The sequence below is a fragment of the Euprymna scolopes genome, chromosome 37 (genome assembly GCF_053919585.1).
Source record: "Euprymna scolopes isolate OS-2025 chromosome 37, ASM5391958v1, whole genome shotgun sequence".
Lineage (NCBI taxonomy): Eukaryota > Metazoa > Mollusca > Cephalopoda > Sepiida > Sepiolidae > Euprymna > Euprymna scolopes.
In genome coordinates, this window is record NC_136518.1 from 11,615,306 (window position 1) to 11,642,660 (window position 27,355).

The 27,355-nt window shown below is 32.3% G+C and overlaps 1 protein-coding gene across 2 annotated transcripts in view; it reads left to right on the forward strand.

Annotated features, from left to right (window-relative positions):
- Nucleotides 1-27,355, forward strand: part of LOC145261083 (rab GTPase-binding effector protein 1-like) — a 297,945-nt gene that overhangs the window by 264,244 nt on the left and 6,346 nt on the right. The window lies entirely within an intron of this gene.

The following is a 27,355-nucleotide window of genomic DNA, read 5'->3' on the forward strand; positions in this document are numbered from 1 at the left end:
TACTGTCCAGATTTAATCTTTCTCTGAAGTCATCAAAATTGAACGTCTTTCAGACTCACATTACACACCCATTGTATGATTCTCAGAACATTTCTCTCCATGCAACGCATGTACTCAACCTTTATATAAAGTTGGTATATAGGGTATTCAGACGTGTGGAAAACTTTTTAATCGGTTTTCATCTAGAAAAAGGGCTGCTAAGGGGGTCAAAATTGGAACGTGGGAGGGGATCATCAGATTTTTATTTGTTTATCAACTGTTTCACGGCTGTGCATGCATGAATCATTCACGTGACAAATTGATTATGTTAAGAATAAGTAGGTTTGAAAACACTTTAAAGATCGTATCAAGCTAGCCAAATGGTTATCATACTTGACTTACTGTCTTTAGGTTTTGTTTTCAATCTCAGCTTGAGTGTATGTGTATATATATATATATATATATATATATATATATATATATATATATATATATATATATATATATATATACTTACAAGAAGTGAACTGTTTAGAAAAAAAATGCTCGCATGCATGTCTCAGTTTCTGTATGAATTAAAAATATAATATTTATGCACATTTTACAACTGGACAACGCCAGGCTGCCTGCTAGTAAGTGTGTATGTATATATATATATATATATATATATATATGGGGAAAAATGCTTATTCAATTATCTTTCACCCTTTATTCATACCAATCCTTTTATTTATGAAGCTCGATCTATGTTGAACATAACTACAGAGCATACACAAATAAATGACAAAAAGTCTATATTCCACATTCCCTGATGTTCATCTTACCGTTTATTTCTTTCAGCGTGTGAAAATGTTCAGTTCTTGACAGCACCTGTTGCATAGCACAGACACTCTGATCTATGAAAGTATGATAGGTTATGAAAAGGAAGGGTTGTAAAGAGATAGCTTCGAATTTGGGAGTATCAAAACCAAAGCAAAATATGATAAAAGTAAAAATAAAATAGATAAACCCCATAATTTATTATACCATACCTGTTCACACTGAAACACTTATCACAATATTCTGTGGATCTATATTAAAAAACCTTGTTAAACTTTGTGACATATTTACATTCTATGGAGGTCAGGCGCGAACGAACACCCCATAATTTTATTATACCATATTTCTTCAAACTGAAACATAATTATCAAAATATACTTACGCAGATAGATATGAAAAGTCTTTATTAAAGTTTGTACCTATTTCCATTTTATGGAGGCCATGTGCGAACGCAGACCCCACAATTTTATTATACCATCCCTATTTAAGTTAAAACATACTTATCAAAGTATTCTTATGTACATCTATATCAAAAACACTTGTAAACGTTTTTTTTTAATTTTTAAATTTTTTATTTCCGTACTTTGTGAACCAGGCACGAACGCAGACCCCACAATTTTAATGAATCATCATTATGCAAGATCAAACGTACCCATTCCTGTGTCTCGATACACTTCTATCATTATATGTAATCAGTTTTCTATAATAGTCAACTATATAGGAGCCTATTCGTGACCAGACACACACACAGACGTTCAGCTTTATATTATAGATATATAGATAGATAGATATAGTAATTTATGAAAATATATATGGCAATCAAGCTACATACTAGTATTGGGGCGATTAATCGGAATCTGAAATTGGAAAAATCACAATCGGAAAAATGTGTACCAATTTTTCGATGCCAAAACGATTCTTTTAATTGTCTTTTTTATTTGATTTTTATTTAAAGCTAAATCTTCTATTGCTGGTGATAAAATAATAAATATTTATTGATCGTTTAAAATTAATTAAGGTAAAATCGATATATTCTCCGCACAATTATATTTTTACATTTAGGAAAATATTTGCACATTTAACATGTGTTTTTACGGTAATCAAAGAAAATACAATTGTATAGTAAATATTTAGAAGTTCATAAAGTATCGGAATCGGGAATTCAGTACGGAATCGGGGGAAAAATATTGGAATCATCGCATCACTACTACGTACATAAAGTGTGTGTGTATATATATATATATATGATTACTTCATTTAATCACATAAATTAATATACAAAGATATAATTTTATGCGTAAATTTTCAGTATTTACTGCAACAGTGCTCAATATATAGGTAGAGCTAGGTAGTAAGTTATGGAAATATATATGCCAATTAAGCTACACAGAATATTCTGCGTTTCATTCATTTCAGAATATTCTGTGTAGCTTAACTGCCATAGCTGTTTTCATAGCTTACTACCTAGATCTACTTATGTATTGAGCACTGTCGAAGTAAATACTGAAAATTTATGCATAAAATTATATTTTCGTACATTAATTTATGTGATTAAATGAAGTAGTCATATATAAATAAATGTAAATTAAGTTAAAGTATATTGTTAACATGAACTAAAACCAATATTTTTTCAAAAGTGCACAATAAATGTGAAGAGCTTTTATATAATCAAAACTAATCGAGGGACGCCCGGCTTTGCCCAATTGCAAAATACGCTTAAATATGATATTTAAATTAGTCCAGATTTTGTATGTATTATTATAGAGTTCAAAAGTAAAAAACAAAAGTATTTGGGTGCCATCAGCTAGAATTGAAACCGGAACTGAAGCATTCAAAGCTGGTGACGTTACCACAGTACCAACGTGACATGGATATGAACTGATTAAAAATAAACTAAGATGAATGTACAAAATTTATCGGATTACTTGGATTATCGATTATCTATATTTATCAAAAATATGCTGATACAAAACCTATCTAAGAACACTGCCAGACACATAAAGTACCTTCATGTGAAATTTCATATAAATTGGCCCAGCTTGCACACAAACACACACACACGTAAAGTTCCTTTTATATAAATAGTATATATATATTACTAATAATATATATATATTACTAATAGTATATATATATATATATTTACCCGGTTGTAAAATACGGATAAATGTGATATTTTAATTTGTCCAGATTTCATATATATAGAGTCATGATTTCAAAAGTTAAAAAAAATATTTGGGTGTCATCAGTTAGAATCGAAACCGAAAGCAAAACGGTAGCATTCAAAGCTGATGACGTTACCACCGTACCAACGTGACACGCATAGGAACTGATTAAAAATAAACTAAGATGAATGTACAAAATGTATAACGATTTTTTTTAATTTTGACCCATTTTGGACCCCTTTCAAAACTATTTTTCCAATTTTGACCCTTAAAAACTATTTAAACCAGCTAAAGACCCATAAAAGAACGGCCCATAAAAATCCAATCATTTGAGGGCCCCTAGCGCTGTAACTTTTAGTTTCAGAAGAGATAAAGTTTGAAATTATGGAGACAGATAGGCAGACATTGTGAGTTTTAGAAGTTAGATTATATAAACATTGTAAGGGGTCTATGGAGATCGATCAATGTTTAAATGTTTTGTCAGGACTCCGATTGAACCACGCAGTTTGAAAAAAAAAATTTTTCTATCTGTGCGATTCAATCGGAGTCCTGACAAAACATGAAAATGATGAAACGTTGATTGATCCGCATAGACCCCTTACAATGTTTATATAATCTAATTTATACAATTATAATTAAATAATAATTCTTGGTACCCACAGACACTAGTGTTTCATGCTTACGCAATCATCAGTGTAGGGGTGACAATTCCTGCCAGTCATGAGATTCAAACCCAACCACAAAGCCATCTTTATCGCCATTTGCCGAGCCTCTACATCAGGGGCACCAAACATTTGCCACGGAAATAGTGTGAACTAAGAACTATTAAACACTGAATTTTGGCGAATGCATTTGACAATCTAGCGTGTTCGAATGAGCGGAAGTCGTGAACATTGCATAGCTGCTAGTTAGTTGCCTTTTAGTTATTATTCTGCAGACAGTGCCCAAGTATTCTTATAGGGACTTGATAATTATAATCAAACAATAATTATTCTTAATACGTACAGACACATCTTAGCTAGTAATATATATTACCACCATCATTATATACAGCATAATCGTGTTGATAGACCGGTTCTTGTCAGATCACTAAAGTTAAGCAACGTTGAGCCTGATCAGTACCAAATAGGTGACCATTTGAGAATTCTAGATGCTGTGTGTTCCCTCCGCTTATCTCGGCATTTGTTTCCAGTCTTCCTGTACATATACTTCCACTGATATTTAACTATGTCGACTTAGGAGAAGTGTGGTTGGAGATGGCGCACCTCTTGACACAAAAATTGCAGTTGCAGGCACTCCTTCGTGAGTATCCATAGTCTGTCAAAAACTGAAGGCGCCTGTTTTTATATATATGTGGAAACGTCATAAAAGTGTGTGTATATTTATATATATATATATATATATATATATATATATATTACACACACACACACACATATATATATATATATTACACACACACACACACATATATATATATATATTACACACACACACACACATATATATATATATATTACACACACACACACACATATATATATATATTACACACACACACACACACACATATATATATATATATTACACACACACACACACACACATATATATATATATATTACACACACATATATATATATATATATATATATATATATTACACACACACACACACACATATATATATATATATTACACACACACACACACACACATATATATATATATATTACACACACATATATATATATATATATATATATATATATATATTACACACACACACACATATATATATATATATATTACACACACACATATATATATATATATTACACACACACACATATATTACACACCATAAATATATGTATATATTACACACACACACCCACACACACATATATATATACACATAAACTTTAATGACGTTTCCACATATTTCTACAATTGATTTTAATTTCTATTTATTTATTTTTATATATGAGTTTCAATGAATGAAAAAGTAGAATTATAAAAATTTAAACAGTTTTTTTTTTCCTAATTCTTCTTTTCCTTCATATATTTTGTCCATGTTTTCTTTTTTTCTCATCAGCAACAGTGATATTTTTTTCTTTATCTTTTGCTGAATTCTCCATCTTAACTGCTTAAAAAATATGAAAAAATTGATTATATTTAGAATTAAGTTAATTTTAACGCGATTATTAAACTGCTAGCTGTTGCTCCTGCTACCACCACCACCACCACCACTACCGCTGCTGTCGTTGCCGCCACTACTGCCGCCGTCGCCACTGCTGTTGCCACTGCTAAACCTCTCATTGTTGCTTGCTAATTTAAATGTCAGTAATTTTACATTTTCAGCGTTCTTCCATCTTCATCAATTTCTTGTCATCCCTTTCCTCATATATCCAATCTTTATCCTTTTCCTTGCTCTCCTCCTACTCTTTATCTTTCCTCCTCCTCTCTTTTCTATCCTCCTATTCCTACACTCTTGTCATCAATTTCCATTCTTTCTCCTCTCCCTTCCTCTCCTGACACTCCTCCTCCTCATTTTTGCTTCTTCCCTTCATACCCTCCTACTCATACTTGTCATGTTAATCCAAACACAATGAAACGACCATTTTTTTCCTTTGTTACAAAGAGTAAATTCTGTTGATCTTTTGTCATATTTCCTTTGATTTTATTTATATATATATATTCTTTCTCTTCCCTGTTTTCTTTTTATGTTCCATTTTTTTCCTTCGTTTTTTTTCCTTTACTTTTCTTTCTAAACCTTTTTCCTTTATTTTTTTTTTATTTATCTTTTTTTCTTCGTCTGTTTCCTTTCATTTTTTTTTTTCACCTTTTTACCTTCGCCTTTTTTGCTTTGATCTTTTTCTTCATCTTTTTCTTCATCTTTTTTTCACTTTTTTCCCTCACTTTTTCTTTCCAACTTTTTTCTTTCACTTGTCCTTTTTTTCATTCGCTTTTTCCTTTCACCTTTTTTCACTCGCATTTTTTTCTTCTCTTTTCCGAGGATTTTTTTATTTTTGATCTTTTGTCATATTTCCATTGATTTTCTTATATATATATATATATATATATATATATATATATATATATATAATCTTCTTTCTCCTCCCTGTTTCTTTTTACTATTATGTTTCATCTTTTTCCTTCATTTTTTTCTTTTACTTTTCTTTCTAAACCTTTTTCCTTTATTTTTTTTTATTTATCTTTTTTTCTTCGTCTTTTTCCTTTCATTTTTTTTTTCACCTTTTTACCTTCGCCTTTTTTGCTTTGATCTTTTTCTTCATCTTTTTTTCACTTTTTTCCCTCACTTTTTCTTTCCAACTTTTTTCTTTCACTTGTCCTTTTTTTTCATTCGCTTTTTCCTTTCACCTTTTTTCACTCGCATTTTTTTCTTTCTTCTCTTTTCCGAGGCTTTTTTATTTTTGATCTTTTGTCATATTTCCATTGATTTTCTTATATATATATATATATATATATATATATATATATATATATATATATATATATATATATATATATATTCTTTCTCCTCCCTGTTTCTTTTTACTATTATGTTTCATCTTTTTCCTTCATTTTTTTCTTTTACTTTTCTTTCTAAACCTTTTTCCTTTATTTTTTTCCTTTATCTTTATTCCTTATCTTTTTTCCTTTATCTTTTATCCTTCGTCTTTTTTCTTTCATTTTTTCACCTTTTTACCTTCGCCTTTTTTGCTTTGATCTTTTTCTTCATCTTTTTTTCACTTTTTTCCCTCACTTTTTCTTTCCAACTTTTTTCTTACACTTGTCCTTTTTTTTCATTCGCTTTTTCCTTTCACCTTTTTTCGCTCGCATTTTTTCTTCTTTCCCTAGGCTTTTTTTTTTTTTTACTTTTTTCATTCACCTTTATTTTCTTTAAGCTTTTCTTCACATTTTTTTACACTATTTTCTTCACCTTTTTTCCTTTTATTTTTTTTTTCCATTGCCTTCTTATTCTTGTTTGTCTTTTCGTTCACTTTTTATATTTCTTCAATCTTTTTTTCTTTCACATTTTTCTTTTTCCTTTTTTTCCTTTTTCTTTTTCTTTCATCAATCAAAAATCACATCATCCAAAAAAAAAACCTTTAAAATTCCTTTCAGTTGTTTGCAGTTGGAATGTTTTCTTTTTCAGAACAAAATTTTGTTTTTCATGTTCCCTTACATGTTTCTTTACTTACAGTCACTTCCTTTCAGCGTGCGCACACTCGTCTCTCTTTTTTTTTACATGGTCGCTTTGTCCTCCTACAATTTCGTGCCCATCTTTAATTCTGCTTACAAAGAAATCCTCCAAAAAAATGAATTGCTCTTCCGATTAATGCCGCTTTCCTTACAATCACACTTTCACAACAAAAAACACGTTTTAGTCTTTGATACTCAAAACGTCATAAACGTTTTGAATTTCATGCATTCCAATAAAAAAAAACCTAATATTTTATATTAACAAGTTGATGTAGTTTGCTTGAAACCTTGTGTCTAGTGTATATATATATATATATATATATATATATATATATATATATATATATATATATATATACACACACACATACACTAGAGACGATTTCGATATTCCTAATTCAAATAAAACTACTAATTCTATATTAAATTCCGAATTCTGGTACAAGTACCGATTCTGATTCTTTATAAATCTCCAAATATTTTACAATAGTTATTTTTTTCACAATTACAGTAAAAACACATGTTAGATGTGCAGATATTTTCTCAACTATAAAAACCCACTTGTGTGTGTGGGAGGATGATCTATTAATTTTAGTTTTACTGGTAATTTAAAATCAATAAATATTTATTATTTCATCATTACTATAAGCAGTATAAGGTTTTGCTTTAGACAGAATCAAATAAAAGAATTGTTTTTAGCATAAAAAAAATAGTCACAAATGTTTAAATTTTTCCGATTCCAATTAATCATCCCAACACACACACACACACACACACACACACACACACACACACACACACACACACACACATAGGTATCCCAACACTAATACAGGGTTACCCCAAAAAACGGGGCCCAACTCTAATTAGGCCCCGTTTCTTAGTGTTTTGTCCGAATGAAATAAAACTTTGGTCATAACGAGTTTATTATATTCAAAACATCACATCAAAACACTAGGGTCTTTAGCCTTTTTTTCTCCGTTCTACAACATATGTTTTAGATGGCCTCCATTTAGTTTTTGTTTTTTTTTTTTGGGGGGGGGGGTCACCCTGTATATATATATATATATATATATATATATATATATATATATATATATATATATATTGGTATCCCAACACTAATATATATATATATATATATTGGTATCCCAACACTAATATATATATATATATATATATATATATATATTGGTATCCCAACACTAATATATATATATATATATATATATATATATTGGTATCCCAACACTAATATATATATATATATATATATATATATATATTGGTATCCCAACACTAATATATATATATATATATATATTGGTATCCCAACACTAATATATATATATATATATATTGGTATCCCAACACAAATATATATATATATATATATAATATATATATATATAGGTATCCCAACACTTATATATATATATATATATATATATATATATATATATATTGGTATCCCAACACTAATATATATATATATATATATATATATTGGTATCCCAACACTAATATATATATATATATATATATATATATATATATATATATATATATATTGGTATCCCAACACTAATATATATATATATATATATATATATATTGGTATCCCAACACTAATATATATATATATATATATATATATATTGGTATCCCAGCACTAATACATCTACACACACATATATATGTATATATTAGTGTTGGGATGATTAATCAGAATCGGCAATTGAAAAAATAGGAACATTTAAGGGTATTGGAATTGGAAAAATTTGTACCTATTTTCCAATACCAAAAATGATTCTTTTGTCATGTTTAAAACAAAACCTTCCGCTGCATATTAGTGATAATAAAATAAATATTTATTCATTTTAAACTAATAGTAAAACTAAAATCTAAAGATTATCCCTTACAAGTATATTTTCTTACGCTTAAGGAAATAACTGCACATTTAATGTGTTTTTACGATAACTAGGGAAAAAAATAACCACTTCATCATTAAATATTTAGAGATTCATAAGAATCGGAATCGGTAATTGTGTCAGAATCGAGAAAAATATTGTAATCGTCTCAACCCTTAATTATACACACACACACACACACACATGTATATGTGTGTTGGGTGATCATTAGAAAAATGGAAATTTGTCAGATGGTAATTTATTTTGACAAAATCTGGAAATTCATCTTTTTTTGACCCGTCCGTTTTTGGCGAGTAGTAGCTGCTTCAGGCGCATCTTGTTTCAAAGTTGCGACAATATTATCAAATTGACACAGCTAGGCGTTTTGTCAGTTTGAAAATCGGATTTTCACTTTAGGGAAAAAATAATCATTTTCCTTCAAAAGTGTTGAAGTTTTTTTCTGCTGCCTCCGTCCATAACGTGGCTATCAAATACAAAGAAGTTAATAAACTAGACACACAATAAAAGTTAAGCTATAAAATTTACAACATAAAATTTTGTGGTTTTCTAGCGACCACCCTCTACATATATAATACAAACCTAATCACTACAGGGGCAGAGGGGAAACAAAGAGGGACAACCTAGAATGTATGTAGATATCCTAAACAAGACGGAGATAGGTGAAATTTAAGAAAATTTAAGATGGATAAATAAAACGTTACGTGTGTCACTTGTTTGAAGGATTTCTTGGAAATTTTATTTTGGTTTTGTTGTCATTTTTGCGCACCAAAATTCATTAGAGATTCAATCGGAATCCCGATGAGACAAGAAAAAATGTTGAAATGTTGATCACCCTGCTTAGACTACTATGTTTGTATGATTTTATTTATATACATAAGGCTTCCTTCAGTCTTGACAGATTACGGATACCCACAGTAAGGGTTCCTGCGCGTTATATTTTCTTTTGTGCCAAGAGTTGCACAATCTCCTACCACACCTCTCCTGAGCCGACATTGTTGAATACCAGTGGCAAGTGGAGGTTCAGGACGACTGGAAACAATGCTGAGATAAACAGAACGTACATACAGCGCCTAGAATTCCCAAAGGGTCACCCATCTGGTACTAACCAGGCTCAACCTTGTTTAACTTCGGTGATCTTCCAAGAACCGGTGTGTCAATGTGATTACGCCGTACATAATATATATATATATATATATATATATATATATATATATATACACATACAAATATATATATATATATATATATATATATATATATATATATATATATATATTAGGGATATAATAGGGATTGGACGATTCCAATATTTTTTCCAATACAATTCCTGATTCTGATTCTTTCTAAATCTCTAAATATTTATTTAACTATAAACTTGTCATTTTTCCCAATTACCATGAAAAACACATTAAATGTGCAGATATTTTCCCAAACATAAAGACACATTTGTGAGGTGTGATCTATCGATTTTAGTTTTACAAATAGTTTAAAATCAATAGATATTCATTATTTTATTATTACTATCAGCAGTAGACGGTTTTTCTTGCAATAAAATCACATAAAAAAAGCATAGGAAAATAATGGTATTTTTACATCGGAAAATAGGCACAAATTTTTCGGATTCTGATACCCCAAAAAGTTCCGATTTTTTTGATTCCCGATTCCAATTAATCGTCCCAACACTAATATATATATATATTTAAGACTGCCCACGATGATGAAACACAGAAATTCTGTGTAGCTTAATTTCCATATATATTTTCAAAACTTACTAGCTAGCTCTACTTATGTATCGAACACTGTTGAAGTAAATACTGAAAATAGATACATAAACTTTTATGTAGATGCATAAAATAATAATTATATATAATGAATTTATTGAAGTTGGTCCCTATTTCTGAATGTTTTAGGAGAAATAATGACTGAACTCCAAATTTAATTAATGAAAAACAAAACAATAAATAAATTTTTATATATATATATATATATATATATATATATATATATATAATAAATAGAAACAAAATAAAATTAATATTAAAAACAAGTATTGCGTTTCTGAAGTTTTGAGAATAGAATTCATATTTGCATTCTTTGGATTGATTTGTTATCTTCAGTGTCATTTTCACATTTCAGTCGACGCAACCTCCGACCTTCTTCAGGTGTATCTTGTCGAACTTGGAAATGTTTCTGTCGAACTCAGGAATCTGGACAGAATTTCGAGCGGAACCCTTTATTTAATTCACAGGAGTAGTATCTACAGAAACATTCCCGAGTTTGACAAGATACACCTGAAGAAGGTCGGAGGATACATCGACCGAAATGAATGACACTCAAGATAAGGAAATCGTAGTCCGAAGGATCCAAATAATACCCATAAAATCAAATAAAACAATAAAAATCTGTCAATATTAAACTAAAAATTTATTCACTATAGAATTTATTCCAACAGCTGTCTTTTGCATATTTTAAAAACCAGTTAAAACTTGCACCTGAAGAAGGTAATTTTTCCTGAAATATTATATGAACTCCAACATTAAATGAGAGCAAAAATAATAAGAACAAGAAAAAGTCCTTTCACTTTCACATCCAATTTATTTACCTTCATTTTTATTTCATACTAGCAGAGGGTGCCCAATCTTGCCCGGTCATAAAATGCACTTAAAACATATTTTAATTCATGCAGATTTTGTATTTATTATTACAGAGCAAAATTCTCTGTTGTATAATATACTCAGTTCAACCTGGCTTTGCTCAGGTCCTATGTACTGTTCATAATTTTATGCGCATATATATATATAAAACAGTTTGACTTGTGTCTAGGTAACCTACATCTAAAATTTCAAATGTTTAGACCAAAATTGGTGGAGGAGTTTGATAGTCTGCAAAGGTCAACTCTTTCAACTTTGACCTCTTGCAGACAAATTTTCGCCCCAAAACTCATTAAAAAGCTTGCTGCATGTTTGAATACCCTTTATGTAAAATTTCAAATGTTTACACTCAAAATTGGTAGAATAGTTTGCTAGAGACCGCAAAGGTAAAATCTTTTGAACTTTAACCCCTTGGCAGCCAAATTTTCGGCTAAAAACCGATTAAAAAGCTTGCCCTATGTCTGAATACACTTTATGTAAAATTTCAAATGTTTAGACAAAAATTTGGCTGATTTGATAGAGATCGCAGAGGTCAAATTTTTTTAATTTTGACCCCAATTTCGACCCCTTAACATTTATTATTTTGGGCTCAAATCAAGTTAAAAAGTTTGATCCATGTCCAAGTAACCTACATCTAAAATTTTAAGTGTTTAGACCTAAAATTGGTGGAGGAGTCTGGTAGAGTTTTCAAAGGTCAAATTGTTGAACTTTGACCCCTTGACAGTCAAATTTCTGGCCGAAAACTGATTAAAAAGATTTTCCCAAATCTCAATACCCCCTTATGACAAATCTCGAGTCTGTAGACTGAAAATTGACAGAGTAGTTTGGTAGGGAAATGTACACACACACAGAGTTTCACTTTTATAGATATATAGATTGGACTTACTGTTTTTAGATGATTAAAAAAAAATGACTTGGGTGTCATCAACTAAAATCAAAACCAAAACATTTACCACTCCAGTTATGTTTCCTACCGTTAGAGCTATCGACAGGTAGATAAAGAAATGTTTTAAATAAAACCACTTCATGAATGAATTTGTGCATGCGCAAAAGTAGCAGAAATATGCCACAAGTTGAAATGAACATTTTGCATTTTAACTTACCGACATATTTCTGTATGTGTTATTCATCCATCCAAACAAAGATTTTATTTGTTATAAATTATCCTTGGTGTATGATTACTATTTCCTGTTAATTTTAGTGTTATTTGATGAGTAGTTTAAGAGTTTATCAGTTAAATATTTAACACAGACACATGTACACACATATTCTGTTTCATTTATATAGATTAAAATTTTATTTAAGATTACCGGTCTTAGTCGCGTTGTTTACCTCTGTTGTAAACTACAGCAACATCCACACACACACACACACACACACACACAAACACACAGTCATTGTTTTAACATTTGGTTATTTTTTATCATTTTTCTTTAAATTGTTCCAAAATCAAATAAAACTCAGTACCAGATGGGTGACCAATTTGGGAATTCTAGGCACTGTATGTAGGAGAACGTTGACACATCCCTGCAAGAGTTGCAAAAACCTAACGTCGTCATCTCCCTGAACTGGGATATACATGCAACTGGGTGACCGCTTGTGAATTTCATACTCTAATGGAATTTCCTCCTTTGGAGGAAGCCGGTTAAGTTTAAGTGGATAAACCTACTTTAGGTTGGTGCTGTTTCCATTTTTCCAAAATTGAATATGATGTCATAAGACATCACTTATCAAGGTCCAAAGGCCACTTGAGGATACGGGGTAATGGATGTCAGGTAAATAGTGAGACAATACCGTCCTAATTGGTAATGATGGGAGTTTGGTAGAATCTGTTTATTTAATTTGTTAACATTGGACTTGAAAACGACATTGTTGTAGTTAATTGGGAAGCAGCTCTACAATATATTGTTTCAGAGACTGAAAGTACTGGAAAAGAAACTTTGCTCATGGAAATTTTGCTTAGTTTTAGGGACACAGAGGGAGAAAAAATATTAGTGATAGCTGTAGAATGCATGTCTCCTGTGCATGTGGATCACGCTCTGATGTCCAGCCACCAGAGTCCCAGCAGTAGGTGTATGGCAGTTCTACTAGGAGAGATGTCTTCTTTAATCTTTTAGGTATAAATTTTTTTTTTTTTTTTTTTTTTGTAAAATATTATTATACTAGAACCTGTACCCGACGTTGCTCAGTATTAAACGTGATGCTAAATTCCTTAAAAAAAATTAATTTAAAAAAACAAACAAACAGATGTGTGCATGCAAGTATTACGTTTTTTTTTTTTTTTTAAGCAGTTCACTTCTTGTAAGTAAAAAAATACTTGAGCTGAGATCGAAATCAAAACCTATCAAGTACGACAACCATTAGATCAGCTTGCCACAATTTTTAAAAAGTGTTTTCAAACTGCGTGAAAGAGTTGACAAACGGATAAAAATCTGATGACCCTCTACATATCAATTTTTAAATTTTGACCCTTTAGCAGTCCTTTTTTTCCAGATGAGAACTAATTGCAAAGTTTTTCACATGTCTGAATACCCTATATATTAGGTTGGTGCAAAAAAAAATGTCATTTTTCATCAGATGTGTATCAAAAAACATTATTTTTGCACCAACCTAATACCAAAATTCAAGTCTAGATCAAAAATTCATTGAGTATATAGATTGAGAAGTCATCTTACACACACACACACACACACACACGTTCTTACGTTTTTAGATATCTTATTAGAGGAATCTTTTCAATTTAAAATCTATTCAGTAATACACATTTTGTATTGAGAAATACACACTTTAAATATGTAAACATTAGGTAAAGAATAACAAGCTATCAAAAATGGCCGTCTCTTTTGGACATATTGGATAACTTTAAGTTTTACATCTTTAAAGCGTGTATTTCTCAATACAAAGTGTGTATTACTCAATAGATTATAACTCAAAAAAGATTCCTCATATTATAATTAAAAAAAAAAATGTTAATGCCTACACAAAATCATTTTCTCACTATAAACTTGCACTGTGATTTAATGACTTTGCCAAGGTTCCCAAATGCTGGAAAATTCTCTACTCTAACGGCTTATTTCCTCGAACTGCTTGCCTTTGGAATTTTCTCTCTGCTCCATTTCTTTGACTGTACCAACATGCCATAATTCAAATGTACTAGAAGTGCAGTAGAAAACCGATATACTAGGAACCATGGAGTTTACATGGAACCATGGAGTTTACATGGAACCATGCTCGTAATAATTAAAGTGCTTCGATAAATCTTCTGGCATTATTTTGCAGGAGCTAAACCAATTTATTAAAGGTGTTGAGCATATCGCAGTTGAACTTGGAGCAGCACGCCTGTGGAACTCTGTTCCATTTTCCTGCTTTCCAACTGACTGCAGTGTGGTTGTCTTCAAGTCCAATGTAAACAAATTCTTGATGAGCCGTCCCCTTGGGTGGTCCAATTTACCCAATTCCCACTACTAATAATTGCTACAACATTTTCCCATTAACTACTGTACACTCATTAACCCTCATCTTCAAGTGACCTCCAGGCCTTGATAAGTGGCGACCCCTTTGTAAAAAAAAAAAAAAAAAATTATTTTGTGTCAAGTTTGAATATTTTTGTTGATTGATATGCAAGCACACGCCATCGAGAAGATTCATCAGATGATTTTCGATTTCGCAATTTAAAAATTCAAAAATGAATATAAAATCACGGGAATCGATCTCTTGCAGCCAAATATTTAGTCAGATATGTCCTAAGATAGAGTACAGCTGCCACATCTGGGGAGGTGCACTCTTGATAGAGTTCAAAATCAACTTTGCAATCTAATCGTTAATAATCCCCCCTAAATGTGATATTGTAGTGACTAATCCATATTAATCCCTAACTGTTCATCCAACGGATACCATAATACGTAATTTGCTGCACCTAATCATAGCAATGGTTCATTTAATTTAAAATTTAAGTCAGATCGGCCCTGTAGTTTCCGAGAAAACTTCTAGAGTAAATGTTTTCCAGAAGAGACACTGCTGGTCTTTCTCTAATCTAAGTTTATTTCGATGGAAAGTATCTGCTCAGCTTCAATCTTTCATTCTTCCTTGTAAGATGTTCATAGCAAGAACTCCTCTTCCTACCACAACTACAAAGAACTTTCTTTTCTTCCTATCTGCGCCTAACATCAAAAGAAATTTCCATGAATAATGGTTTGATTCCAACTACTTTTCATCTGTGGAACATGTTGTGACAGGATTGCTTTCCTATGAGCTACAACATAGTCATCTTCAAATCCAATGTCAACAAATTCTAGTCATAAACAAATTTTGTTCATTCTATGGCTTACAATCTATGCATCTCAGAACATGTATTCCTGAGTAGCTTTTAGCCTTGATAAGTGGTTAGGTTAATTATTTCCAGTAGGCGTTCGTATTCTCTCTCCTATGTGGTGAGTCATTATTATAAAAAATGTTTTTTTTTCTTTTTTTTTTTCTTTTTTTTAGATGAGGAATCATAATTTTTATTTCGTATACTCTGACTATTGCTCTCATCTTGGACATTATTCTCACAATGTTTCATAAGATTTTGTGGTGCAGTGGATACAACTGTCAAGTAATAATCAATTCTAAGCGACAGTCTTCTGAATGTTGAAGGTTCAATTCCCAGTACGGACAATACTAAGAATAGAATTACAAATTACTTAAAACTTTTTACCGATCATGACTGACAGAACGAGAACAAACTCCGATTAAATGAAAGATTCCATTCCAAATTCCATTCAGATACCAAACTTTGACAAATCACTCCTGAAGAAGGTCGTAGGTTTTATCGGCTGAAACTTTGTAAGAATAACATCCAAGATGAGAAAAGTAGTCTAAGTAAACGAAATAATTCGAATTATCAATCCTCATCCAAAAAATCCTGGAACATAAAATCTGTTTGATTTTGATCATCGATAGCTTTCATCCTACAAAATTAATATTTGATTCCCCTTTATCAGTTTTACTTGTGGATCGTTGGTGCATGTTATTAACAAGAAAAAAATGCAAGTTGATTTAATTCATTTGAGAATTACTTTATTGTTGGAGACGCACCCCTACTATTGGGAATAATGAACTATTCCATGACGTCACTTCTGGATAACAAGAAGCGGCTTATAAAAGAATCGGACACAGACATACGAAGCGGATGGTTGCTCATAACTAGTTCTGCCATTAGCAAAGATATTGTTCAATTGCCTCTTATATATATTTTTTTAATTGTTTCTTAAGCTTAAGTGAATGACTTCCAACTTTTCCTATCTGTTGCCATTTCTCTTGTGCTAGCTACCAGGATCAGGTCATTATCAATTAACCTGCTCCATGTTTTAAACGGCCTACTATACAGATTTAGACCATCAACATCAAAGACAGAAACTTTGGAGCATTTCGGGCAATGTGGTCAAACCAGTTTAGATGACGTTGTGCGACGTTGTCTAAACTGATTTGGTCACGTCGATGAAATATCTGGAATAATTTTTCAAAATGACGCAATTTTTAGAACAAATAAAAAAAATGTAACTCTGCATTCATCAAAAAAGAGTTACTTCCCGTTATTTGGTCCACATTTTATTCTTTTAAAATGGAAAGTAACTATTATTGAATGTGAAATTATTTTCCTTTTTTTTTTTTCTTTTTTTTTTTTTTATTGTTTAATTTTAACATTTAAAAAAAAAAAGGATGTAAAATCTTTTATGGATTTCAGTTATGTAAAGTATTAATGAAAATAATCCCGGGCAACACTGAATGGAGTCAGCTAATATATTAAAGAAATTTCCTTTTAGTATTCAAGAAATTCTAACTTGCACCAAATAAAGTGGTAAAGAGCATGACATAATTTTGGAGGAGGACTCCACCCCCATTCCCACTATTCTACCCACTCCCGAACATAACAATTTAAATTTTGTTTTCCCTGTTTACTATAATTGTGGTTGGGAGGGTCTTCCTAACACCTTTGCTCCAGTGATAATGCAACAATTTAAATTATGGTAAGTTATCATTATTATTATCATTATTATTATTATTATTATTAACAACAACAATAATGCTGTTTGAATTCTTTGTTCATCATCACTATTATCATTAAATTAGACTAACGAGTATCATGCCTTATCTGGCATTAGGCTGTGATAAAATATATATAGCACAGTTACCAACACAATCTAGAGAACCTGCAATCACAGTTCAAATCCTGTTGAATCTTCTAGGTTCACACATCTTATGTAGAGTGGTAGGAGGTTGCAGGAAAGGGAATAGTATGAGAGGGAAAATGGAAGAAGTATCATGAGAATTTGAGGGGAGAGGTCTCAGTTTTAGTCTTTTGTGACGCTGCCGTATACCACAGATTATACAATAGATGTATAGATGGAAGAACCAAAAGTAATCGCTGGTATCCGGTGCAGATGCATCATGGAATTTTCTACCATGTTCTCTCTGCAGAAACAGTAATTTTTCGATAATCATCACAGCATCTACAAGTAAAAGATTAGAAGAATGTTTTATGAAGGTTGGACTCCTCTAGATCAACTGTGTTCTGACTGACACATTAACATGGTTAACTCATGAAAGGTGTGACTTTTCTTCAGGTACGGACAATCATTCATCATAGACTATAGCTGTGTATGGGCATAGTCTGAACTGAAAGATGTGTTTGGTTATTGGTGTGTTAGCTAGTGGTTGAATAAATGACGAGAAAGACACAGTAACAATTAAATAAATATGTATTAACAAAAATACATGAAAAAGGGATAATTGAGCAATATCCTTGCTCACTATTGCACTAGTAGTGACGACCATACTCTCCGTGTGTCTGTCTCCGACCTCCTTTGGTAAACAGTTCCCGTTACCCGGAAGTGGCATTATAAACAGAAGTGAGTTCATTATCCCAAGTAGTGGGGTTGCGTCCCCAACAGTTGAAGAGCTACGAAGACGGGAGTGGATATCATTATCCACGTCGTATGTCTGTGTCTGACTCTTTCGTAAGCCACTTCTTATTACCCAGAAGTGACGTCATGGAATAGTTCATTATTCCCGATAGTAGGTGTGCGTCTCCAACAGTTATGGTGCCGAAGCCTTGGAATGAAACAGGGATCCTCAGAAAAATTCATGCTTTGGCAGAGAGAACATGGCAGAACATTCCATGAGTGCTTTGAGACTCATCATATTGTGTAGGGTGCTTGGTGACCAATCTCTGAATAGTACTACCCTTCATGAACCGATCATAACAACTTTTGTGATGTAATCCTTTCAATCTTTCTGCCCGGATACCACAAGTGTATTATTGGACAATAGTTGTCAGAGAGGACTTAGCTGAGCTCTCGAGTCTGCAGGTGGTCTGTCATCATGATTTGTTAGCCATCGTGCATGACCTTTCATGGATCGCCATGGTTTTGGATATAGTTAAAGCTAGGGAAGAAGCCGATTCGGTCCAATTTGGGTGAAGGCTGTTGTAACAAGAGGCACTGTATATCATTGGAAAAAGTTATGCCCCCTCCCTGGCTTCAAGAAAAAATTTTCCAAAGAGTATTTTATTGCTATCGTGTTTCAGAATTTTGATTCGTGTTATTAGAACTATTGGATCTTATTCTCACACTAATATATATTTGTAGCCATCGGCATATAGTACTGTTTCATTGTATCACAACTCATCAGTGCCGCTAGACTAGCACCTCTCCCAAGCCGAGGATTGAACCTAGAACCATCACGTTGATAGTCGGCAGTTCTACCGATCGACCCACGGGAGCGGTGCCCGTAAATAACCTGCCAAATGTCTATTCTAAACAAATATTCGTCCACCACTTTTATAGTGCTCAATCCGCTTATTTATAAACAAACGAGCCTCGCATTTTTCAGCCAATTAAGTAGCGGGGGAAATTATTTACGACAGTCCTCTACACAAAGAGAAGGGCTAAAAATATATTTGTAGTCATTTCTGTGGAAATATTCTTTATTCGCTTATATTTCCTTTTTATATATACCAGTCCTTATTTAAGAAGCTCAATGTAATTACAGCGCATATAATGATTAAATGACAGAAGTCTATATTCAAAATTTCATGATGTTGAACATCTTACAATTCCTTTAATGTCAACTGAATTAAAGGAATAAATTGTAAGATCGTCAACATCATGAAATTTGGAATATAGACTTTTATCATTTATTCATTATATATATATATTTGTGCAGCACCTCTCATCCTACAACTGGAACTTTTAAATAAAATAAAATGGCAGTTCAATCAAAAATTATGATTAAACCAAGCTTAAACTCAAATTTGCCTCCTCCCTTGAGACTTGCATTCATGAATATCCGCGGACTTAGAACTAATTTAGATTATGTTGAATCATTCCTCCTAGCAAATACCCCGGATATCTTAGCGTTAAGTGAAACTAACCTACACTCCTCCATCCCCCTCTAACCACTTTAACATGCCTGGTTATCTCCCACTTTGCCATAAGGACTCAGACAGACATATGCACAGACTTGGAGTCTATATTCAAAACCCTAACCTCCACTTGACTAGAGAAACAAAACTAAAATCAGATGACCAGGTCTTTATGTGCTTTAGATTTAACATGCAACATAACATTAGGTATTTACATTTTCTCTAACACTATCCCTCAACTCAGAACTGTACCCTAATCAACCAAGTCTCTGACAGCATAGATACAGCACTCTCTCTCGATACTAGTGTACAAGTTAATGTATTTTGTCACTTCAATGTCCACCACAGTAATTGGCTTGGATTCTCTACTTACGCAAACACGGCTGGTAGTATAAGACATAGCTTCTCTATATCTCACTCTCTATCACAGACGGTTATGTTTCCGACACGTTTCCCAGACCAGCAAGATCAAAAAGCCTCACTTCTAGATCTATTTTTGACTACAGTTCCCGATAAAAGCTCATAGCGCACTGGATAATGCTGATCACACTGTGATAATGGTAGAAATCACCCTAAAATTCTCAACCCAAAACTGAAGAGCCATTGCTCAAAACGATAAGATATTATAAGAAGGCTGGCTGGGAAGCCATCAGGGATCTCATCAGAGATGCCCCATGGGGAAATAGCTTTTCTCTTCCGGCTGAACAGTGTGCAAATGAGACCACTGAATGGTCCAAAACGGCAATTGAAGCACATGTTCCTACGCGGAAATTCTATAGCAAACTCCACTCTCCCCAATGTTTTACTTCTAGTTGTGCAGCTGCCATTGCTTAAAGGCAGCATGCATACCGTAGATTTAACCAACATAAGTCCAGTTCAAACAGACAAAAGTTTATAGAAACTAGAAGTAATTGTAAGAAAGATATAGTGACAGCTAAGAAAGAATTTACCGAAACGATCAGAAAACGCATCAAAACACAGAAATTAGGAACCCGTGATTTTTGGAAAATCTACAACAGTGTAGTAAATAATGGGCATCCAGCAATTCCCCCACTATCCAACAATCATGAGGTTGTTTGTACAGCAACTAAAAAGGCTAACATGCCTCCAACTCCACATTGGACCAAGCAAACCACTCCCTCCCTGACTTTCCTTTGCTGACAGACGCCACACTAGATGATCTGAAAATCACCCCTTCTCAGGTGCATGATATCATAAAAAAATCTTGACACCTCAAAAGCATGTGGACCCGATCTCATCCCAGCTGTTCTATTAAAAATTGCTTTGTTGAAGCTGCTCCAAACTTTACAACAACTTAATGAATCTTGCTTTCTTGACTGTTGGAAAACTGCTTCTGTGGTACAAGAACTCTGACGAAAGAACCGACCCATTAAATTATCGCCCCATTAGCCTCCTCTAGCTTTTTGCCAAAATATTTGAGTACATAAATAACCAAGCTATAGTCAATTACCTTACAATTGTTAACCGGCCAACAATATGGATTTAGGCAAGCCTGCTCTACGGCAGATATCCTAACTGTAATCTCTGAACGTATATACCATACACTGGACAAAGCAAGAGAGGGTAGAGCAGTAGCATTAGATATATCTAAGGCTTTTGGCAGGGTTTGGCCCGATGGTCTTCTCAGTAAAATCAAATCATACAGTATCACTGGATGAATACTTAACATAATTAAATCCTTCTTAAATAAGAGACGAATCCAGGTTGTCCTAGATAGTTGTACATCTAAACAATGGTATAAATGTGGGTGTACCTCAGGAGTCTATCCTTGGACCTTTATTATTCCTAATGTTCATAAATGACCGCCTTAATAAGATTGTCTATGAGATGGGTATATTTGCTGATGACACCACGCTTTATAACAAGCACGAGGAGAAAACAAGTGAACACATATCTAAGGAAATGGCAGAAACACTAGAGGAAGATCACATTCAATACTGCCAAGACTTCTTTTGTTTCCTTCAATAATTACAAGAAACTTTCTCAACCACCAATAACTATGGCTAAAGATACATTACCTGAAAATACTTCTTTCAAACTGTTCGGCTTGATGTTCACAAAAAATATGAGTTAGAACAGATACATTGAGAACATTGCCAGGGCCGCTATGAGGAAGGTGGGCTCTCTTTATCGTGCTAGAAAGTTACTTATGCTTGAAAGTTTCCTGTACCTCTATAAGGCCACCATTCGCCCATGTATGGAGTACTGTTGTCACATTTGGGCTGGAGAATCTGCTATTGGTCTCTCACTCCTGGATAGGGTTCAAAAGAGTCGCCAATCTGATAGGTCCTGAACTGTCATCTAAGCTTCAGCCTCTGTCGCATCGATGAAATGTTGCATCCCTCTACTTGTTTTACAAGTATTTTAATGGTGAATGCTGTGCTGTGACGAACGACAAGTCCTTGTAGCCCCTCAACATAAATACCCCAGACAAACCCAACAAGCAGCAAAATCCCACCCCTACACAGTAGAGATCCCTAGATGTAAGAAGGTCTTCTACTCTAATAATTTCTTCCCCAGAACTCTTAAACTTTGGAACTCCATTCTGGGTTCCTACTTTCTCAACTGTACTGACATGCAGAAGTTAAAGTGTAATGTAAACAAACATCTTGTTGCCCAACTCCCTACATAGTATCCCTGCAACTTATGGCACTTTGCCTTGTATGGAGTGAAAATGGAATAAAAAAAAAAATATATATATATATATATAATCAGGTTGACAAGAAAGTTCTTGCAGTTAACTTTTAAATTCAGTTGAACATATCTCGGCTCAAACAAAAATTTATTGATCAAAATAATCACCATCAGAATCAATGTTAAACAAGGGAATTTATGCCAGGAAACATAAAAATCGTGCGTTTTGTGGCGATGAAGTTGCTGAAAGTGTTTTTGATATTAAGTTTTTGAAGTATTTCTCATGCAAAAAGTTGTTGAGATTCTTGAATAAGTGGAATTCAGTAGGTGAGAGGCCCAAAGAATATGGCGGATGAGGCAGAGTTTTCTAGCCCAATTTCTGCAGGGTTAGTTTAACAATGCGTGGTAGGGCGTTGTCGTATAGGAGAATTGGGCCTTTTCTGTTGACTAATGCTGGGTGTTGTCCAAGTTTTTAATGTATTTCACCCATTTGTTGGTAGAACTTCTTCGTGTAATAAAAAAAAAACTGTAATGGATGAAACCAGTCGCAGATCACCAGACAGCATGACTTTGTTTTGGTGCAACTCTGGCTTGGGGAAGTGTTGTGGAGCTTCATCGTCGCATGTTGTCACTAAAGAACCTACTTTTCATCACAAGTTACAACTTGGGCGAGAAACGTGTCATTCTTGTTGCATAAAAGAAGGCAAGATGGCGTTTCTTTTGATTGTCGTTCAATTTGTGAGGCACACATCAAGTTTTTTGTCTTTCCAATCTCTCTGAAGTGGTTGATATTAAGAGCTGTTTCATCAGCTTTTCGGCCTAGCTTAAATTGAAAGAAGAATATTGTGCAAATTTGTTGTTTTTTTTTCCATCTTGTTCCGAAAAGAAGACAATTGTTTTGCCGCGATTGTAATTTAAATGATTGGACAGACCGAAAAGCACTCTTTAAAATGGTATATAAAGTAAAGGTATTATAATGAAAATTATTTTTGAAAATACATCATTTGAAATTAAAAAAAACTTTAATCTTATTTTTATTATTGGAATCCTTTGAGATAAGTAATTTGTATATTTATTTATTTGCGGACAGTTATCCTCAACAACTAAGGAGACGGGGATAACAGCCCGCAAATAAATAAATAAAGAACCTTCTTGTCAATATAATGTGTGTGTGTGTGTGTGTGTGTGTGTGTGTGTAAATATATATACTTCAGAATAAAATTATCTAACCATCAACTGGTATGGAAACCTGTGATTATAAGTCTTACAAAATATTATGGGCAGTAATATTCTATAAGTACTATTCCACCTAAATAAAAATTGCTCGATATACAATATAGAGCAAATAAATCAAATTTTAGTCATTCAATAAATTTTAAAATTTATGACGTGAAATGGTTAAATTTCAAATCAAAAGATTTTTTATTATTCTATGTAAGACAAAGAATACATTTGAAATATTATAATAATAATAATATTATAATATTTCAAATGTATTCTTTGTTTTACATAGAATAATAAAAATAAAAAATAAAAAAATTCTTAAGGGTTAAGTTTCAAGTTTAATTAAAAAAAAAAGAAAAAAAAGCAAGTCGATAATAACGATTTCTTCTACTTTTTACAAAGATTTTCTAATGTTGCATTGTCGTTGTGTTACAAAATTCAAATTTTCAAGAAAGGGTCACTTATAAAATTTAATTTGCCAAAAAAAAAAATTCTCGGCTGAAAGTTGTGCCTGTGACTAAATTCGTTTTTTTATTTCAATAATAAAGAAATAAACTTGTTTATTATTATTATATTTTTTTTTTACAAATATTAAAAAATAAAAAAGTTGCACACTGCATTGAAAAAAATCTTAGTCTTTAAGAATTTGCCAAAAATAATCGTGATTAAGTCATTTTATTCTGATATTTTAATAACATTTTTTGCGCTAACGGACTCAGTAGATCGCTCGTGTAAGAAAGAATATTTTATAAAAATCGAGTTTTCTTCAGTAAATATCTTAAGGTATGGACTTAAAAAGATATTTGCCAAAAAATAACCTCTCGAAACTTTTGAGTAAATTCGTTTTATTGCTTATTACGAGATTGTTTAGCAAAATTTTATGTTGACAGACCCAGTCGATCGCCTGTGTCGAAATTGCTTTAATCAGCAGCAACAGCAATTAGTCGTACATTGATCGTAAAAAAATTTTAGTTGCATATATTTAGTAAAACCCCTTCACTCAACAATTTTTTTTGAGCTTCGTAACGTTATTTCAGCATGGTAACAAAAGTGCATAAGTACCAATGCAAACATTTGAATTTTCCAATAGATTTTAAAAGGATTTTTTTTTTCTTTGAGAAATTATTATTTTAGACACTATTTAACCGTAATTTAACTTGTATGTATGCCAAAAATATTTTTTTAACTGGCAATTTGCCAATTTAAGACTTGACTTGTTTGGGTTGGGGGTCATGCACTTATTGAACCGTACTGAAATGATGACGATATTTAGAAAACCATTCTTAACATGGGAGGTGTTACTGCACTTATTGATCCTCGGTATTGATAGGATTAGATTTAAAGAATCCTTCAGTACTTCTTTAACCCCCTCATATATATATGAAGGCTTGTTGGCTGTCATGGCTCTTGTGTGCTGCGGCGTTGTCTGTGGAAATAATTATATAATCTCTCACACTCTGAAAATTCTATTACTAATTGCTCGCTAGGTTAGCGTGTTGGATGGTGTCGTCCTGGCAAGTATAAAATTCCTACTTGTGAGACATCGGATTGGCTTATAGCTTAGTTGAATGACCACATCTCTTGTTTGAGATGAAGTAGGTTCATACCATAGTTGGATTTCGCCGCGGGTTGCTTGATTTGTGTTAATAGACTTTCTTGTGTGGGGGGGGCGTTTGCTCAGGTGGCAAAATGCTCGCCTTGCATGCAAGAGGCTCGAGTTTCGAAACCCGAGTTCAGATATATCTAACTGATGACCCCAAATGAGGGCAAAACTAGAGTCTTGGACTTCCGGTTTGTTGTCTGTCATGGCTCTTGTGAGCTACAACATTGTTTGGCTGGGGAAATAATCCTATATATATATATATATATATATATATATATATATATATATATATATATACATTCATAAAAATTATAAATCTTGTTATTGAAAATTTATTCAAATGTTCAAAAAAACATAAATCTGTAAGGAAGGTATATACAATTATATATATATATATATATATATATATATATATGTATATATATATATATATATATATATATATATTAGGTACTTGTACAGTTTAATCAAGACATTAAAAAATGAAAATATCAAAAAAAAAGTTATATTGTATGCATCTGTTTTGGACTGAAGTTCTGCAAAAAAATTTCACTTAATTTGATGGAGTAGGGTTTTTTTGTTTTGTTTTTTTACAAGCATGCTGAAGGTAGCCATGTTTGGATTTTTAGAACACGTTACGGGGAGATAACTCAGTTTAAAAAGTGCCGGCACTTACTCCCCATCCCAAATACTAGCTTTTCTTACTAAAAATCGAAACATGACTACCTTTTGCTCAGTATCATAAATTATTTTTTTGCTGTAAAAAAAAAAAAAAAAAAAAAAAAAAACTATTTGATCAAATTAAGTGAAAATAATTTTTTTTGGAGAACTTCATTCCATAACGGATACATACAAATATAACTTTTTTTGATATTTTCATTTTTTTTTTAATGTCTTGATTAAACTGTACAAGTACCATATATAGTAGTGAGTAGTTACATCTTTCTGACTTTGGTTTAATCCATCAGAATTTGAAGGAACATGGCTTCCTCCATTCACAATTTAGCTAAGTTTCTGTAAATAACGTTAAAATTGTGCATTATGACTCCAAAATGGAAAAAAAAAAAATTCACATTTATCCTTTTTTTTTTTTTTTTTTTTTTTTTTTTTGAAATATTGTGAATTTTAAATAATGATGCACCTAACATATGTTCGCACCCTAAATACAGCATCGCATCATCCATACTTTTTATAAACGCTATCATTAGTCGTCTAAAACATGTTGAACCGATTACGAGGAAAGAACGATGAGAATGCTTTGGTCCGTTGATATAGAACAGTTGGCAAGTGGAATATTATGGAAAACGTGTGAGGAAGAAGAGATACAAAGGGATTTGTGAAAAGAGGGATAAATAAAGACCTGGTCAGAGATAGGTTGGTTTGGAAGTCGATTTCTAAAAGCCATCCAACAAATATGACAGCATATAAAACACATTAAACCGAATATGAAGATGGAGAAATGAATGAAACTGTTTGGGTTAGTAAATGTAGAACAGTTGAGGTAGCAGGTCCAGTTTATAGGGGAAAGGTCATGGGAGGATGGATTTGAGAGGAGGAGGGATAAATAAAGACCTGTCTAGAGATACATTAGTTCGGAAGTCAATTTCTAAAAGCCATCCAATGAATGGCAACATTAAACCGAATGGTGATGATGAAAAAAATAGATGAGAGTAGATGTAGAACAGTTGAGTTAGCAGGTTCAGTTGACAGAGGAT